The sequence below is a fragment of the Littorina saxatilis genome, linkage group LG9, assembly GCF_037325665.1.
Source record: "Littorina saxatilis isolate snail1 linkage group LG9, US_GU_Lsax_2.0, whole genome shotgun sequence".
Lineage (NCBI taxonomy): Eukaryota > Metazoa > Mollusca > Gastropoda > Littorinimorpha > Littorinidae > Littorina > Littorina saxatilis.
Window position 1 is genome coordinate 8,584,103 of NC_090253.1, and position 19,581 is coordinate 8,603,683.

The 19,581-nt window shown below is 44.0% G+C and overlaps 2 protein-coding genes across 2 annotated transcripts in view; one reads left to right on the top strand and one right to left on the bottom strand.

Moving 5' to 3' along the window:
- LOC138975220 (rabphilin-3A-like) overlaps positions 1 to 19,581 on the bottom strand; it is a gene marked incomplete in the record, with an annotated part of 87,186 nt that overhangs the window by 39,597 nt on the left and 28,008 nt on the right.
- Positions 1 to 19,581, top strand: part of LOC138975223 (lysosomal phospholipase A and acyltransferase-like) — a 204,536-nt gene that overhangs the window by 6,493 nt on the left and 178,462 nt on the right. The gene's annotated exons all lie outside the window — the stretch shown is intronic.

Consider the following 19,581-nt stretch of genomic DNA (forward strand, 5'->3'; position numbering starts at 1 on the left):
GTACAGTAGAACCTGGGACAGGCTGATCTTTCTTAACCCAGTGTGGGATTTTCAGTGGGGCGACCACCCCCAACCCAGCGCGTCCCCGGGTGGCGGATAGGGGAACGGTCTTCAGATATGGAGATCAGCCGCTTGCGGCCGCGGACCAAACTGGCTCCGGGTGGGATCCCGGAAAATCCTCCCCCCTGTGCTCTCAGGGTAGGACGTACGGGCCATGAGCTAAGGGTGAGGTAACCCCAACAGAAAACCCCGAATGCTGAAGACGGAGGACCCGGGCCGCACGGCGCATTCTAACAAACCACGGGTACACGCACTTACGCAAATGATGACACAATCAACCAGCACAGATGGAAATGGCGCTCGCCCATTGAGGACCCCCCAGGGTGGAGCAGCGTCGGGTCCCATGCCTCAAAGGGACCCAGCCCCAACTACTGGAGGTCCCTCCCGTCCGTCTTGTCACGCCAGGGGACGCGGGAGGAAAGTGACTGGCACCACCACAACCAGGAAGAAACCCAGTCAGCAGCGACCTTTTCAGGTCATGCACTGGAACGCAGAAAGTATCCTGAACAAGAAGACAGAGTTGGAGCATATCCTGCATGAGAAGAACATCAACATCTGCTGTATTCAGGAGACGCACCTGACACCCCAAAAGTCCTTCAAAGTGAGAGGCTACCAATGCCTTAGGTCCGACAGAACAGACCGAAGCAAAGGAGGAATCCTGACCCTCATCAGGAACAACATCAATGCCTGTTTGATAGAAACGCACATGGAGGACTCCGAATATCAGGTGATTCGAATCCAGACGAAGACATCAGAATTCCATCTTGTCAACTTCTACTGCCCCAATGATAGACACCTCGCCCTTGACACGATCCCCGCAAAGGCCTCCAACTTCATCGTGGTGGGTGACTTCAACAGTCATTCACAGAGTTGGGGATATGACCACCTGGATCGGAGAGGAGAAGAGGTGGAGAACTGGCAGGACGACAAAGGTCTCATCCTTTTGAACAGTCCCTTTGACTGCCCTACATTCTATTCCAGAAGATGGCACACTACATCAACTCCTGACCTAGCCTTCTGCACGGAAGACATGCACCAGCTAACCAGCAGAGAGGTCGGAGAACAGCTAGGTGGAAGTGACCATCGGCCAGTCTTTTTGACCCTGGGCATGGAGTCCTGCACTGAAGCTTCCTTCCCACGGTGGAACTACAAAAGAGCGAACTGGTTCCTCTTTAGACACCGCACCAGCGAACTCACCAAAGACATCAGAGTCGAGGGTCGAGACATCAACATGGTGGCGAAGGACTTCAACATGAGCATCCTCAGAGCAGCGCGTGAGTCCATTCCCAGGGGTGCCAGGAGAGACTATAAGCCCTACTGGAGCAATGAATTGCAGGAACTGGATGATGATCTGGCAGACGCCAGAAGGGAAGCAGAAGTCAACCCGTCACAAAACAACAACATCCGCCTCCAGGAAGCCAAAGCCAAATTTCTCAAAAAGAAGCTACAGGCAAGACGGAGAAGCTGGCAAGAGAAGACAAGCTCTCTGAACCTTGAGAAGGATGGCAGAAAGCTCTGGAGGCTCACCAAGCAGTTGAATGATGAGAACACCAGCAGAGGAAAGATCACATTAGAAGAGAACGGGAAGGTGCTAACTGGAAAGCATGCTGCCAACCAATTTGCTGAAAGCTATGCAGCTGAGAGCAACCTCCATGTTAGCCCCGAGAAACAGAGAGAAGCAAGAAGAGAGAAAAGAGAGAGACCTGCCAGACAGTCGACAGTGGACGCCATGAGTCAACCACTCACACTCCACGAGCTGCACTCAGCTCTGAAAAAGTCAAAGGCGAAGAAGTCCCCTGGCCCAGACGGCATCACCAACGAGATGCTAACCCACCTTGGTAGTGCAGCAGAGAACAAGCTACTCGAGGTCTTCAACAGCAGCTGGCAAGAAGGATCGCTACCACAACTCTGGCGAGAAGCGATCATGATCCCCATCTTAAAAAAAGGGAAGGATCCAAAGAAGGCCACCAGCTATCGCCCAATCAGCCTCACCAGCTGTGTTGTGAAGACCCTGGAGAGAATTGTGAATGAGCGCCTCAGGTGGTACCTGGAATCCAGGAACCTCCTCGCCCCTGAACAAGCTGGATTCCGACAGTTCCGCAGCACTGAAGATCAGGTCACTTACCTGGCGCAAGAAGTTGAAGATGCCTTTCAGGAACAGAAGCTGGTCTTCGTCACCTGGATAGATCTTCAGAAGGCCTTTGACAAGGTCTGGAAAGATGGACTCCTTGTAAAACTGCTGAGGAAAGGCGTGTCCAGCAACATGTACCAGTGGATTCGCTCTTACCTCTATAACCGCAGGGCAAGAGTTAACGTCGACCAGACCAAAAGCAAGAAGTTCCTCCTTCGTCATGGCGTCCCTCAGGGCGGAGTCCTCTCCCCCACACTCTTCCTTCTCTTCATCGACGATCTGGTGTCTGAGATGCCCAAGGGGATCAAAGCTGCTCTCTACGCAGACGACCTTGTGATCTGGTGCAAGGAGGAGCACGCAAGTACTGCCACCTACAGAATGCAGCAAGCGGCAGATAGGCTGAACGCATGGGCAGAAGATTGGTGCGTCTCCATCAACAAGGAGAAATCCTCCACCACCCTATTCACACTGTCGCCAAAGCAGAAAGCCGGAACCATTAGGCTTGGTGGAACTCCTCTGAGAGAGGATGAAGAAGCAACGTACCTTGGTGTCACCTTTGATAGACGGCAGACCTGGAAACCACACATTGCACAGGCAGAGACGAAGGCCCGGCGCAAGCTAGCCATACTCAGGAAGCTGGCAGGTACCACCTGGGGAGCGAACGAGAAGATACTGAAGACAGTATACCAGGAAACAATCAGACCCCACCTCGAGTACGGCTCCACAGCGTGGTCAACCTCAGCCAAGACAAACCTGCAGACCCTTGACCGTGTGCAAAACCAGGCCCTCCGACTCATCACCGGTGCAATGAAATCCACGCCCATCAAGGAAATGGAGAAGCTTACCACCATCCAACCCCTCTGTCAGAGAAGAGAAGCCAAGACTATGGTACAGGCCGAGAAGCTCAAGTGCCTACCCGACCACCCCATGAAGCACAGACTGAGCAACCTCACCAAGAACCGGCTTAAACGGAGCAGTTTTGTACACGAGAGCAAGAGACTTTCTCGACAGTACAGGGAAGTCCTTCCACAGAACACTCTACCTCTGACTCAAGAAGAAGAGGAAACCCCCAAGGCAACAGAAAAACCAGGCATCCAGATCTGCACCAGTGTTCCACATGTTACCTCAGGAGAAGATCAGAATGACACAGCTCGACAGGCACTCACCTTAGCCCTGATCGACGAACAGTACCCAAAAGAGGCGTGGATCCATGTATACACCGATGGATCAGCAACTAACGCCGTGCTCAATGGAGGTGCAGGCATTCTCATCCAGTTCCCTGGGGGACATACAGCTACATCCAGCGTTGCCACTGGCAAACACTGCACAAACTATAAAGCAGAAGCAGAAGCTCTCATGCAGGCCGCCTCCTTCGTTCAGGACTCCGCAGACCCTTGCTACCAAGTTGTCTTCCTCTCGGACGCCCTCTCAGTCCTTCAGGCCCTAGAGAACGACAAACTCCCACAGCTGGCCAAAGCATTACAGATGGTCAGACAAACCAGAAGAGTTGTCCTCCAGTGGATACCAGCACACTGTGGGATACCAGGAAATGAAAGGGCCGATGAGCTGGCAAAAGAAGGAGCCGTGGAAGACCAACCTGAAAACAGTGTCAGCTTTAGTGAGCAGAAGACAATCATCAAGGCATTGATGAGGCCAAGGACAAACAGAGATGACTATCACAGAATGTCCAGAGAGCAGCAAGTCAACCTCATCAGGCTGCGTACTGGCCACAACAGGCTCAATGCTCACATGAACCGAAAGTTCAAGCTGGCGCCATCACCAACCTGTGCCTGCGGTCAAGAGGAACAAACAGCGGAACACATCCTACAGCGATGTCCCTTACCAGATGAGGAACGAAAAGAAGTGTGGCCGTCACCAACTCCCTTGCAGACCAAACTATACGGCAGTCGACAGGAGTTGGAGAAAACGACAACATTTATCACCAGTGCTGGACTGATTGTGTAACCTCTGCGAACGCCAAGAAGAAGAAGAAGAAGTACAGTAGAACCCCCCTCCTTTTAAGCCCCCCCCCCCCTCCGTTTAAGCTCCCCTCCTCCCCCTGATTGAAGGCTCCTTATCTTTTCAGACCCTGTTTTCTCGGCTGTTCTGTTCATTTTAAGACTCCCTCCTCTTTAAGACCTGGTTTTCTCCGGTTTGTGGAGGTGTTAAAATGAGGGTTCCTCTGTAGATGGTTGTACAGTGGAAGCTGCCCTGACGACCATCACATAATAACGACCACCTTACCTAATACAACTACCTCCAAGAGGTCTCCATACAACGAAACCCTCCTTTCAAGACCCTGTTTCCTGCGACTTTAAGACTCCCTCCTTTTTCAGATCATATTTTTGAAGTTCTTAAAAAGGGGTTCCACTGTATATAATTCACCTTTCCACAGCGACCACCTGTCTTTAGCAACAACTTTTAGTCTGTCGTCTTTTTCAATCCGTGACAACACAAGCCCACAGGGAAATAATTCCAAGGGATGAAAGATGTTCAGATGACAGCCAGTAGAGTCGTTGTCCAGGGAAGACGACTAAGACGATCGTCCCTGTCCAAAAAGTCAGACAGTAATCCCCCAGACAGGCGGCTCTTTGCTACCTGCTATTGCAGAATTGACAGGATAAATCCCCCGGAGACGCCCTTATTACTACGCGGATATCGATGTATAGCGACAACCGAATTAGCTAGAGCTCGAGTCATATCTAATCATACTTCAATGATGTTTGTGGGTTGGTATGGTGTGGTGTGGTGCGGTGTGTGTGGTGGCGTGTGTGCGCGCGCACGTGTGTGTGTGTCTGTGTGTATGTTCGTGCATGCGTGCGTGCGTGTGTGTGTGTGTGCGTGTGTGTGTGCGTGTGTGTGCGTGTGTGCGTGTGTGTGCGCGTGTGTTTTTAAACGCGAATTGCTTCTTCGTAATTTACTATCGAATAAAACACATTAACATAGCAAGACTGAATTTTTACCAACACTTCGGCAATTCGCATTGAAAAAATCCCCAAAAAAATTCAGCCAGGGGAACTTGAAAAAAAATGCATTAAAAAAGCAACGAGTTAGTTGCAGCCCACGACTGCAGAATAAAAGGTCCACGATGCAACGATCTTGTGGGGTTAATCGATGACTTTGATGGGAAACCTTTTACATTTAGTCAAGTTTTGACTAAATGTTTTAACATAGAGGGGGGAATCGAGACGAGGGTCGTGGTGTATGTGTGTGTGTGTGTGTGTGTGTGCGTGCGTGTGTGTGTGTGTGTGTGTGTGTGTGTGTGTGTGTGTGTGTAGAGCGATTCAGACTAAACTACTGGACCGATCTTTATGAAATTTGACATGAGAGTTCCTGGGTATGATATCCTCAGAGGTTTTTTTCATTTTTTTGATAAATGTCTTTGATGACGTCATATCCGGCTTTTCGTGAAAGTTGAGGCGGCACTGTCACGCTCTCATTTTTCAACCAAATTGGTTGAAATTTTGGTCAAGTAATCTCCGACGAAGCCCGGACTTCGGTATTGCATTTCAGCTTGGTGGCTTAAACATTAATTAATGACTTTGGTCATTAAAAATCTGAAAATTGTAAAAAAAAATTTGTTTTTATAAAACGATCCAAATTTACGTTCACCTTATTCTCCATCATTTTCTGATTCCAAAAACATATAAATATGTTATATTTGGATTAAAAACAAGCTCTGAAAATTAAAAATATAAAAATTATGATCAAAATTAAATTTTCGAAATCAATTTAAAAACACTTTCATCTTATTCCTTGTCGGTTCCTGATTCCAAAAACATATAGATATGATATGTTTGGATTGAAAACACGCTCAGAAAGTTAAAACGAAGAGAGGTACAGAAAAGCGTGCTATCCTTCTCAGCGCAACTACTACCCCGCTCTTCTTGTCAATTTCACTGCCTTTGCCATGAGCGGTGGACTGACGATGCTACGAGTATACGGTCTTGCTGCGTTGCATTGCGTTCAGTTTCATTCTGTGAGTTCGACAGCTACTTGACTAAATGTTGTATTTTCGCCTTACGCGACTTGTTTTCCCTTGTTTTCCAAAGTACCTAACTACTTGGCTTACTCGGGTGACGTGAAGGGTGCATTTCCAACATTTTCACTTTGATTTTACCCTTCTCATCCACCCACGCTTGGTGCAATAAACTAGCTGGGTGCCCACACACAGACCCTACGACCCACACTCACGTTAGTGACGTCACACAAGCGTCTGGAGATTAAAGGCACACTCCTTCTCGTGAAAACAGTTCAATCCACCATTTCAGATATGGCCCGACTTTTATATGGGATAAGATCTTCAATTTACTCACATACCAAAGATGAACAGCCTGGCTGATCTGTGTGCAAAGCTGCTTCTTTGTAATATAATTAAATAAAATATAAATGTATACCCTATAAATACACTGGTGGCTCTTACGAAATGATCGACTTTATCAAGAAATGCCAACTCATCACAAGATGCAGTCAGGGCGTTGATGTTTTGGTATGTGACCAAGTGGAGGGATGGTCTGAGATGGAAAGTCGAAGCGTGTACACGGAAAGGACTGTGCCTTTTTACGGAATAATATCAAGTGTCTCCGTCACAATTAGGCAGAGACGACGGCAACAGAGCCAGAAAAAGATCCAACAAGGTTCAGGTAATTACGCTGAGGACCTTCTCATGTGACACTCAATCACACATTTCTGAAACAGGAGCAGACGGAGAGAAGCTTGTTTTGCCGCGGGTAAATAGGGTGATTTTAGGTGTCTTCTTTCGTCCGCGTTTCACTATTTTTATGAGGTTTTTGATGCTGCAAATGGAAATGCCTGGTCCGCAATTTCGGGTCACGTTTCTTGACTTCAAAAGGCCGAAAGACGATATTCTTTGAAAGAAATCAATAGTGTATCTGTTTGAGAGAGAGAGAGAGAGAGAGAGAGAGAGAGAGAGAGAGAGAGAGAGAGAGAGACAGACAGACAGAGAGAGACAGAGAGAGAGAGAGAGAGACAGAGAGAGAGAGAGAGAGATTTTGTTTATTTAATTTAGAACGATTTTTATACAAGCAACTGGTGGGTGTGTGGGTTTTTTCAATCAGCTCTCGCCCATGAGGAAAAACGCTAAAGGTAACAACTAACTCATTATGTAACAATCACTTGCAATAAACTTAATGTCATAATATTTATGGACAATCCGGCAGATTTGACCAGTACGAAAGTGACCCTTTATGATACATGTACAAATGCAAAACGTTGACAAGACGTTTAGTAACTAAAAAGTAATGTAACCAGCAAACGAATCACTTTCAACAAACTAAGTATCATAATGTACGGACAATCCTGTAAATACAGCATTACACTATCATAACTTATGTGATAAGGGTGGATGGGGGACACAGTTGCGTAATCCTCCGTAACACACACAAAAACAAGAAATTCCTCCGAGGTAGGAAAAACACCCCCGTCAAAGGGAAATAACCTTCTCAGTTGGTGGCAGTGACTGAGTGAGAATGGTTATTTCCCTTTGACCATTAAGATGTCCCTCTATAAGTCCTTGTAGAATCTTAATCCACCAATAACTCCCTAACCGTGTGTTTGACTGGTCCCAATTTTTGTAAGGACCGTCTCAGGAATGTATAGAACCTGTTCACCAAGTTTGGTGACGATCGGTCCGTTCATTCTTGAGATATATGCGAACACAAACACACAAACACATCGACCGAAACCTATACACACCCCTATACCGGGGGTGTAAAGACAAGGAAAGATACGAGGCGGAGCGGAGTGTGTGTAAAGGGTGAAGTGTGAGCTGTTGGCGCGCTGCTATAACGGCGTCGCTGTCGTGGAGAGAGCTACACGACTGATTGCCGTTATCTGTTTCTCTCTCTGACTCTGTCTCTCTCTGACTCTGTCTCTCTCTGTCTATCTGTCTGTCTGTCTGTCTGTCTGTCTGTCTGTCTGTCTGCCTGCCTGTCTGTCTGTCTGTCTCTTTCTCCCTCTCTCTCTGTCGCTCCCTCTCTCTCTTTGTCTTTGTCTCTCCCTCTCTGTCTCTCTCTTTGTCTCTCTGTCTCTGTCTATCTGGCGATATCGATCTGACAGTCACACCTCCATTGATACTCTCCCTAACCTCCCTCCCACCTCACCCATCCCACCCCACCCTCCCCCAAAAGCACCCCCCTCCTATCTACTCTCCCCCTCCTTCCCAACTCACAAACGCACCCCTCCAACCCCCCCCCCCCCCCTTCCCCCAAAAGCACTCCCGCTCCTATCTACTCTTATCAACTCTCATTCGCATTTTACTCCCTTTCAGTGAATGGATTCTATGTTGCTGTGTGTATGTTGTTTTTACACTTGAGCTCGCTCTCTTGCCCACTGTGAGCGAATGGGATGAACTGTTTCCCTCAGGTTCCTGATTTCTATGGATAAATGAAAAGGGTCTCTCATCGGCAAGAAGAAGACGACAGATTTGTGAGAAAAAGAAAAAGAGAAGAAGAACATCAACATTTGAGCTCCACCATTAATGAATTAACTAAAAAAAAAAAAAAGATTTAAAATGCGTGATATATTGTGTAAAAAATTCCATCTCACACGGCATCAATAGGTAACATGCGCCTTGAGTCGCCTTGTGTGGTAAGATACGTGCGCGATATAAATCCTCGTAAATAAATAAAATAAATAAATAAATAAAAGAAAAACTGCAGCATAGAACAAAATTAAGTGTACCATTCAAGAAAAAAAAGTCCAAAATTACTTCTCTCCGTCGCGTCAACAATAAACGATTTCGGAAATAACTCTGTCGGGTATCATGTATGGAATGTGAAAGAGTGAATACCCTTGCTTTACCTCTGACAAATAACTTTCCGACACACCCCTCGCTAGTGACTGTCACCAGCAATGTTTGTCCGAGTAAAAAGCAAGGGCATTCACTCTTTCACAACCCATACAAACCCGACAGAGTTATTTTTTAAATTCGTCTATTCGCCGTAAACATGAAAATAAGGTTCAGGGTGAGATAAACTTCATTGTCAAAATGTTAGCTGTTCACCTCGATTGTATCTCATTTCCCCCGAAAACGGCGTATGGCTGTCTAAATGGCGGGGTAAAAACGGTCATACACGTAAAAACCCACTTAGTCGTGCAAAAAACACGAGTGTACGTGGGAGTTTCAGCCCATGAACGCAGATTGAAGAAGAACAAGACACTACTCTTGAACAGCCATTACGCCCTGCAGTCCGGACTGACGATCTAACAGCGAACGACAAGAAGAAGAACAGTCATTACCAAATAAAGCAGGGCTCGGCTCAAGAACAAGCTTGTGAAAAAAGGCCCTGCAGCCAAATGGCCCAAGAGAGGATGTGACGGATTTGACGGGAGGAACACACGACGTGTTTCGCCTTGGCTTTGGGCACAGATGGAACAATAGCGTGTGAGCTAGCTAGCCTACAGCGTGGGGAGGGGGGGGGGGGGTAGGGGGTGAGGGGGTGGGGGGGTAGGGGGGTAGGGGGTTAGGATAAAATGTGTCCTTGTCTCACGCGAAACCTCCATAAAACACGGGCATTTCATTCAATCCCGTTTCCCCGCGTTCTCTTTTGCCGGTCAGGTCGTGGTCGTTTTTTGACGCAAGCCTGCGAGCAGTTGTGCGTTTGCCAGAAATATGCTCGTCTGAAACTGAATCCATTACCCCCACACGATGCAATTACAAGTCGGGAAAAAAAGTTCGTAAATACGAAGACAAAATCTCGTTTTTGGAGCGTCCACATCCTTCTGTCATTATGGGCTTTGCGAAGAAAGCCATCTCAGCAGAACAGTCTTAAGACGGGGGGTGGGGTGTGGTTGTGTGGTGGTGTGTGTGTGTGTGTGTGTGTGTGGGGGTGATGGTGAGAGAAAGTAATGTGGCTGAAGTTGGCCAGAACATTACCATTAGAACCCTGTTCCTCCTGCTACGACCCCCTCCTCTACACAACATGTTTTAAACCTTTTTTATCGCTCGACATTATGCTCTACTGAACTTCTGGCTCTACCGACTCCCTAGCGTGGTTTGATGTCCACAGAATAAAGAATGGTGCCTCGAACCATCTACTATATAATACTGGTAGGATTTTCGGTGGTTTTTCGATTCCTGTGACCAAACCGCGCGGATTTGTGCCTTCTCCTTCGGTTGCTATGCCAACGTGACCCAGGAAATCGATTCCGCTAGGTCCCGACTTCCAATTTTGTCCACGAACAAAGTTTGAAGAGGTTTGTCTCGCAAATTTGAGCAGACACAGTGAACTTTGACCTGAACTTTGACATCGCGGCGAAAGAGATCTGTGATTGGTTCTTCTTCAACTTTCGGTTCGACTAAACACGCGACCGCACCTCAGACGAACCTAGCTGTGTGTTTTATTTCTCTACCCCAGACGAACCTAAAATAATAAGAAGATAGATAGATCTGTTTATCTGTTAATGGAACTCCAAAATATTCCATAGATTTGTTTACTAAACAGTTCGAAACATTATCACCTGATAAGTCGCCGTATAACCTTATAGGTTCCAGCGACTAAATATTTTCCCCCGGTTCAACCATAGACATGTACGTCATCATGATCTCCCCTTAATTTGACCGTTATTTTGGCTGTCTTAGTGAAATGGTAAGATATATCTCTATGTTTTTTACATGTAAGTGTTCGGAAAAAATACAGTTATAGCAGCTATGTACAAAAATAAGCAGCATATGCTCTTTTCGCCAAAGTAAAGTCCTTTTTTCTTCTGGTTTCTTATATGTGTCACAGCACACCGCAAGCTTTTAGGCGAATAGCAAGTGAGTGGTATATATATATCATCAATTTTAAAGTAGATAACGGTGTAAAATACTTACCATGTTCATGTCCGTTATACGTTTTCAATATTCCATATGTGTCATTTAATTGTGTGTTGCTTGATGCCATGTATGTATGTGTGTGTGTGTGTGTGTGTACATGACTTTAAATAAGCATGGATGGATGTGTGCACTCGATTGTGTGTGTGAACCATGTATATATTTTCTGTTGTCAATGTTGTCAATTAGATATGTTATACTATGCGTTTGAATCATTAAGTATTTTAGACGTCATACTTTTTTTCGTATCTTCACGATGGCTTTTTACCCGTTTAAATTTTAATGCTTCCAACTTTCAAAGCGCTGCACGGCTGGGAAGAGATGCGCACTTTTATCACTGTTGTTCATGTAGACGTAATCATGGATTCATGCAAACGTCATACCTGCTGTATTTTATTTTGTTTGTTTGTATAGTCGCGTGCGGTCGCGCAGTCTTTTTGGTCAGTTCCGATTACCTCCCATTGATGCGAAAACCTATATGACTGTTTTTTGTTATTTTTCTCTCTGTTAATTCACCAGTGGCTATGTAACATGTGTTATACCTTATAGGTTCCAGCGACTAAATATTTTTCCCCGGTGCAACCATAGACATGTACGTCATCATGATCTCCCCTTAATTTGACCGTTATTTTGGCTGTCTTAGTGAAATGGTAAGATATATCTCTATGTTTTTTACATGTAAGTGTTCGGAAAAAATACAGTTATAGCAGTTATGTACAAAAATAAGCAGCATATGCTCTTTTCGCCAAAGTAAAGTCCTTTTTTCTTCTGGTTTCTTATATGTGTCACAGCACACCGCAAGCTTTTAGGCGAATAGCAAGTGAGTGGTATATATATATCATCAATTTTATAGTAGGTAACGGTGTAAATTACTTGCCATGTTCATGTCCATTATACGTTTTCCATATTCCATATGTGTCATTTAATTGTGTGTTGCTTGATGCCATGTATGTATGTGTGTGTGTGTGTACATGACTTTAAATAAGCATGGATGGATGTGTGCACTCGATTGTGTGTGTGAACCATGTATATATTTTCTGTTGTCAATGTTGTCAATTAGATATGTTATACTATGCGTTTGAATCATTAAGTATTTTAGACGTCATACTTTTTTTCGTATCTTCACGATGGCTTTTTACCCGTTTAAATTTTAATGCTTCCAACTTTCAAAGCGCTGCACGGCTGGGAAGAGATGCGCACTTTTATCACTGTTGTTCATGTAGACGTAATCATGGATTCATGCAAACGTCATACCTGCTGTATTTTATTTTGTTTGTTTGTATAGTCGCGTGCGGTCGCGCAGTCTTTTTGGTCAGTTCCGATTACCTCCCATTGATGCGAAAACCTATATAAGAAGATAGATAGATCTGTTTATCTGTTAATGGAACTCCAAAATATTCCATAGATTTGTTTACTTAATTTTTAAAAGATAAGTTCGAAACATTATCACCTGATAAGTCGCCGTATAACCTTATAGGTTCCAGCGACTAAATATTTTCCCCCGGTGCAACCATAGACATGTACGTCATCATGATCTCCCCTTAATTTGACCGTTATTTTGGCTGTCTTAGTGAAATGGTAAGATATATCTCTATGTTTTTTACATGTAAGTGTTCGGAAAAAATACAGTTATAGCAGTTATGTACAAAAATAAGCAGCATATGCTCTTTTCGCCAAAGTAAAGTCCTTTTTTCTTCTGGTTTCTTATATGTGTCACAGCACACCGCAAGCTTTTAGGCGAATAGCAAGTGAGTGGTATATATATATCATCAATTTTATAGTAGGTAACGGTGTAAATTACTTGCCATGTTCATGTCCATTATACGTTTTCCATATTCCATATGTGTCATTTAATTGTGTGTTGCTTGATGCCATGTATGTATGTGTGTGTGTGTGTACATGACTTTAAATAAGCATGGATGTGTGCACTCGATTGTGTGTGTGAACCATGTATATATTTTCTGTTGTCAGTTACATATGTTATACTATGCGTTTGAATCATTAAGTATTTTACACGTCATACTTTTTTTCGTATCTTCACGATGGCTTTTTACCCGTTTAAATTTTAATGCTTCCAACTTTCAAAGCGCTGCACGGCTGGGAAGAGATGCGCACTTTTATCACTGTTGTTCATGTAGACGTAATCATGGATTCATGCAAACGCCATACCTGCTGTATTTTATTTTGTTTGTTTGTATAGTCGCGTGCGGTCGCGCAGTCTTTTTGGTCAGTTCCGATTACCTCCCATTGATGCGAAAACCTATATGACTGTTTTTTGTTATTTTTCTCTCTGTTAATTCACCAGTGGCTATGTAACATGTGTTACAGAATTGCACCGGTGTAAGGGTTAACATTTTATTTTTCACCAAGAGAATATAATTCATTATATGCGGGATAATGTGCGGGGGGGGGGGGGGGGGGAGGGGTGCAAACAACATTTTCACAAGCACATAACCAACAAAATGACATCGCATGCGCAGCACACAAAGTGCGTAGCACGGGTACCACTAGTACAATATATCATACGACTTTTTTTACATTCACGTAGACCAATCGGAGGATCTGCACGAAAGTGCATCAATCAATCAATCAATCAATCAATCAAATCCATCCATCCATCTCTCCATCCATCAATCCCTCCATCCATCCATCCATCAATCAATCAATCAGTCAATCAACGAATCAATCAACCAAACAAATATTGACTTTATCCATTGGTGAATTAATTCATTTCTGTCCTGCAACATCCAATTTCTCTTGTGCGTCGTTGCGACTTCAGGGCCGCATCTGCCAACCCCCCCCCCCCCCCCCCCCCCCCATCCATTTTGCTCCACTTCCCTGTCCAGGAAGGGGTGGGGGAAGCGTGCCCAGCCGGTCCGGCATAGACCGGTACGTCCCCATCTGCCACTTCGGGGATTTGGTCCTCAAGGATTCCAACTTCCGCGCTACCGGCCAGTAATTGTTTTCGGAATCGCACAAAAATAGCATGCCGGTGACAGGCGGTGGCCCCAGTTCTCTATCGTAGCGTTTGGCTTCTCTCTCGGTCTCTCAGACAAGAAATAATCGATGTGATTTTCATTTACTTACTTCTGTACTTTTGTGATGTCAAGAACAAGAAGGGCAAAGCCCATACGACTCACATGCTTGACCTTGACCTTTACATGACCTTGACCTTCAGGGTCAAGGTCAAATAACTAAACCTAGCAATGACATCATACACTAAGAACTGCTTTACACATTTTTCCTACCAAAATACATGTGACCTTGACCCAAGGTCAAGGTCATCCAAGGTCATGCAACACAAAGCTGTTAATTCAAGACATAGGAAGTACAATGGTGCTTATTGGCTCTTTCTACCATGAGATATGGTCACTTTTAGTGGTTCACTACCTTATTTTGGTCACATTTCATAAGGGTCACAGTGACCTTGACCTTGATCATATGTGACCAAATGTGTCTCATGATGAAAGCATAACATGTGCCCCACATAATTTTTAAGTTTGAAACAGTTATCTTTCATAGTTCAGGGTCAAGGTCACTTCAAAATATGTATACAATCCAACTTTGAAGAGCTCCTGTGACCTTGACCTTGAAGCAAGGTAAACCAAACTGGTATCAAAAGATGGGGCTTACTATGCCCTATATATCATATATAGGTGAGGTATTGAATCTCAAAAACTTCAGAGAAAATGGGAAAAATGTGAAAAATATATGTTTTTTAGGCAACATGTATGGCCCCTGCGACCTTGACCTTGAAGCAAGGTCAAGATGCTATGTATGTTTTTTGGGGCCTTGTCATCATACACCATCTTGCCAAATTTGGTACTGATAGACTGAATAGTGTCCAAGAAATATCCAACGTTAAAGTTTTCCGGACGGACGTCCGGACGGACGGACGTCCGGACGGACGACTCGGGTGAGTACATAGACTCACTTTTGCTTCGCATGTGAGTCAAAAAAGGGGAAATTTGCAAGACATTGGAAAGCTGTTCACAGTCCTTATTAATACCCTTCGATTTGACTTTCTGCCTTCAAAGACGTTACTTTCCTGGTTTCTTTGTTTTGCGAAATCTGTCTTTTTGACTCCATTTTTAGACTCCATCTCTTGGAACTACCTTTCACAGATTTGGGAGATTGTCTAGTTAAATAAGAGGGAATATATACTTTGCTTGTTTCCACCATACTTTGATGCAAATGTCATCTATTCTCCTCGCTAGAATACTCGTCCTGTAATACAACAGCCCGATGAACAACATTTTTATGAGCTTAAAGTACAGTTCATCTGGCGGAATAAAGAACTTCTCAGTCGGCGCCCTTAGTCCCTAAATCTATTCTCCTCACAAGAATGCTCGTCCTTGAATACAACAGCCCTGTGCTGTGAGAACAAATGTGCTTATAGGAGAGAGCAGCAGACTCCACCTGGCGGCATAAAGAACTACTTAGCCGGCACCCTCAGTCCCTAAAGCCTCTCCCAGCCCGGCCACAACCTTGTCAATGACCCCACTACAGCCAAGAGGGGAGATTGAATAATGGATCAGCTGATGACCTGTGTGTGCCCTGGGGGAGCGAGGATGACCAGTGGCTGTACTGCTTGCAGAGGTTATAGATCTATAAATTACTCCCCCTTTTCTCTGGCTCATTCTGCAGTGTTGCTCTTCGGCCTCGGTCTTAGGTCATTGACACATGTCTTTTTTGGATCTGACGCAATGGTCTGACCCCTGGCGAGTCGACCGTCCGATAGCCTTACATGTGGGTAGTCTTCTGACAGAATTATTGACTGCGTAATAGACGACACAAGGATCTGTTCAAAATTGGGGTTTGCCTTGTTTATTCTTACTTGTTTTTTCTTCTTCTTTTGACTGATGTTGCGTCACTCATGTAAAGGGATCCAGGATCCCCTTCGAATCTCTCTCTGGGAATGTTGTTCGTGTAAACATCTAAGTAACATCTTGCATGCTTGCTATCTGAGTCTTCTTTCAATTTATTCGCGAAAGAGTGTGGAGTAAGACAAGCAGATACTGGCTTGCCATCGTGTACCTACGCCGCTGCTTTAGACAACTCAAGCATTACAGACAGGAAAAGCTGGAGAGCCAGACACAGAATGTACAATTTCAGACTCTCACCCTCTACCGTACGCCAGAAAACACATTTCATGAACAATAGCGAACACAGAAAACTTCTCATGTTCTGACTGTCCACGCACAACGATCGAAAAGTCAGACAGACGAGCCTCCGCCGTCAAAATAAATGACACTCGTGTTCAGTCTGTGGCTTCCCCCGAGTAGTCATAGACACGCACCAGCGGGAAGAACAATAAACCCGCAAACGTATCGACCCTTCTCCAAACACGTCTAGCCACTTTCAAATGAGCACGCCTTCACGACTTGAAGTTGAATACTACAACATATCTGTGCTGTCGACGAAAAATCAGAAATCGTTGTGGTACTGCAAAAAACGTCTTGTGCTCTACACGCAGAGATCTTGCATTATTCAAGTTGTGCAAACCTCTATGAATAAAAACAACAAGAAAGGTATGTTGTTGGAACGTTTAATTATTGACAAAACAAAACGTTACGTTCACAAATATATCGACCAAGCACTTTCGCTTGTGTCTTCACTGCAAGCCGCTAAACATTTTGTCAAGACGAGTGTTGTATAATTAGTGTTTGTCTGTGCACTTAAAAGACCGCTGGGTCGATATATCTGTGAACGTAACGTTTTGTTTTGTCAATAATTAAACGTTCCAACAACCTACCTTTCTTGTTTTTTATTCAGAATTTTGGAACGTTGGCAGTCTATTTGTTTTTGGATTTTTAATCTCTATGAAAATACTCTTTTGATCAATTTGTTTGTTTGTTTGTTTACTTAACGCCCAGCCGACCACGAAGGGCCATACTTTTGATCAATGGATTGTTCAGATGCTGCTACTTCCGTAACACAGCTGGCTTAAGAGACAATATTTTAGTTGCTAGTTCCAAAAAGGACGTACATTTTCGGCGTTCTGTTCGCGTCCTTTAGTAGGATTTATTTGAAAGCGACTAGAACTGTAATATATAATGCTCGCTTGGTCCACCCGGCGTGGAATACATTTCCATGGTTAACGTTCTGCATTCAGACCGTACAGCTCCAATATGGAAATGGTAGACAGGCGGGTTTGAGCTTCTTATTTCCATTCTTAAAAGCTAAATAGCCAACGTCTACAGATGACGCTCACCGGGACAAAACTACACGCAGTTTGTAAGGACTCATTTTTTGTTGGGAGCGAATGAATCAGGTCACAAAAATTTAAAAAGTTATAAACTTGAGATCGCGTCCTGAAGACCTTAGGTTTTGTTTTACTTTTATTTCTGCTGATTCTAAATAAAAAATGAAAATGTCCTGATGATTTTTGAAACACATGCCTGATGGTAGTTTGTTACAGAAGCGTGTTGGCATTCTAGTCCGCAGGGCGTTTACCCTCCCAAAAAAACCACTGACATAATTTATATAAGGACAGTTATACATTTCAGAAATCCAAACATTTTGACTTCCAACGTTCCAAACTTCAGACGAAAAAAAAATCAAGAAAGGTATGCTATTGGATTGGAACGTTATATTCATAACAAAACATAACGTTACGTTTCATTACGTTATAATACATTTCATATTCAATCTCTCCGTCATACGTCGACAACAAACCGTTCCAAACAGCCCCACTGACGCAAGCCCCAACACGTTCTGGCCATGTTCCCCCTGTTGATTTATTCCATTGAACTGTTACGTTCCCTGTATCGACGGCGTGTGGATGGAAAACAAACTCCACACCCAATGTAGCATTCGTAGTACAGTGGAAGTGGAACACCCCTCTTAAGACTCCCTCCCTTTTAAGACTCCCTCCCTTTTAAGACCCTATTTTTTCCGATTTTCTGTTCATAACCTTATTTTTCAGATTTTCTGTTCATAACCTTATTTTTCAGATTTTCTGTTCATAACCTCATTTTTAAGATTTTCTGTTCATAACCTAATTTTTCAGATTTTCTGTTCATAACCTAATTTTTCACATTTTCTGTTCATAACCTAATTTTTCAGATTTTCTGTTCATAACCTAATTTTTTCAGATTTTCTGTTCATAACCTAATTTTTCAGATTTTCTGTTCATAACCTACTTTTTCAGATTTTCTGTTCATAACCTAATTTTTCAGATTTTCTGTTCATAACCTCTGTGATTTTACCTCTAGACTCCCTCCTTTTTAAGACCTGATTTTTCAGATTTGTGGAGGTCGTACAAAGGCCAGGGGGTTCCACTGTACAGTCGAACCTGTCTATAAGTATAACGACTACCCGAGGAACTACCCCAAAGTGGTTTTAATGGACAGGTGGTCGTTATGGAAAGTGTATTAAATAGGGAAAAACTCGTCGGGGATCCCTTTTTGTGGTCGTAATGGGCAGGTGGTCGTTATCAACAGGTTGTATTTAGGGCTGCTGGGCAGGTTCGACTGCAATGTGAAATTACGTTCCTACGTGATGATATCATATGATGTCCACTTCGGCACGCGACCTTTATCTGATTACTTAATTAAATTGCTGCAATCAGCTTCTACGTGTCGACCATTTGATGTCATTTACAGAACTGTGTTATGAACCATAGTTCGCCGGCTAAATCGAGTAAAATGTCTTCAGAACTGTGTTATGAACAATTGTTCGCCGGCCAAATCGAGTAAAATATCTTCAGAACTGTGTTATGAACAATAGTTCGCCGGCCAAATCGAGTAAAATATCTTCAGAACTGTGTTATGAACAATAGTTCGCCGGCCAAATCGAGTAAAATATCTTCAGAACTGTGTTATGAACAATTGTTCGCCGACCAAATCGAGTAAAATATCTTCAGAACTGTGTTATGAACAATAGTTCACCGGCCAAATCGAGTAAAATATCTTTCACCGGCCAACTATATTTGTTTACGTGCTGAAATCAACAGAATGGAGAGAGGAGAAACAGACTGACTGACTGACATTTTAAGTTCCGATTGACTTACAAGGGGGTGACTGTTGTTGGAGGGGTGGGGGTTGAGAGAGAGAGAGAGAGAGAGAGAGAGAGAGAGAAAGAGAGAGAAAGAGAGAGAGAGAGAGAGAGAAAGAGAGAGAAAGAGAGAGAAAGAGAGAGAGAGAGAAAGAGAGGAGAGAAAGAGAGGAGAGAGAGAGAGAGAGAGAGAGAGAGAGAGAAAGAGAGAAAAAACAAGTCGCGTAAGGCGAAAATACAATATTTAGTCAAGTAGCTGTCGAACTCACAGAATGAAACTGAACGCAACGCAACGCAGCAAGACCGTATACTCGTAGCATCGTCACTCCACCGCCCGTGGCAAAGGCAGTGCCCGTGGAATTGACAAGAAGAGCGGGGTATTCGTTGCGCTGAGAAGGATAGCACGCTTTTCTGTACCTCTCTTCGTTTTAACTTTCTGAGCGTGTTTTTAATCCAAACATATCATATCTATATATTTTTGGAATCAGGAACCGACAAGGAATACGATGAAAGTGTTTTTAAATTGATTTCGAAAAAAATATTTTGATAATAATTT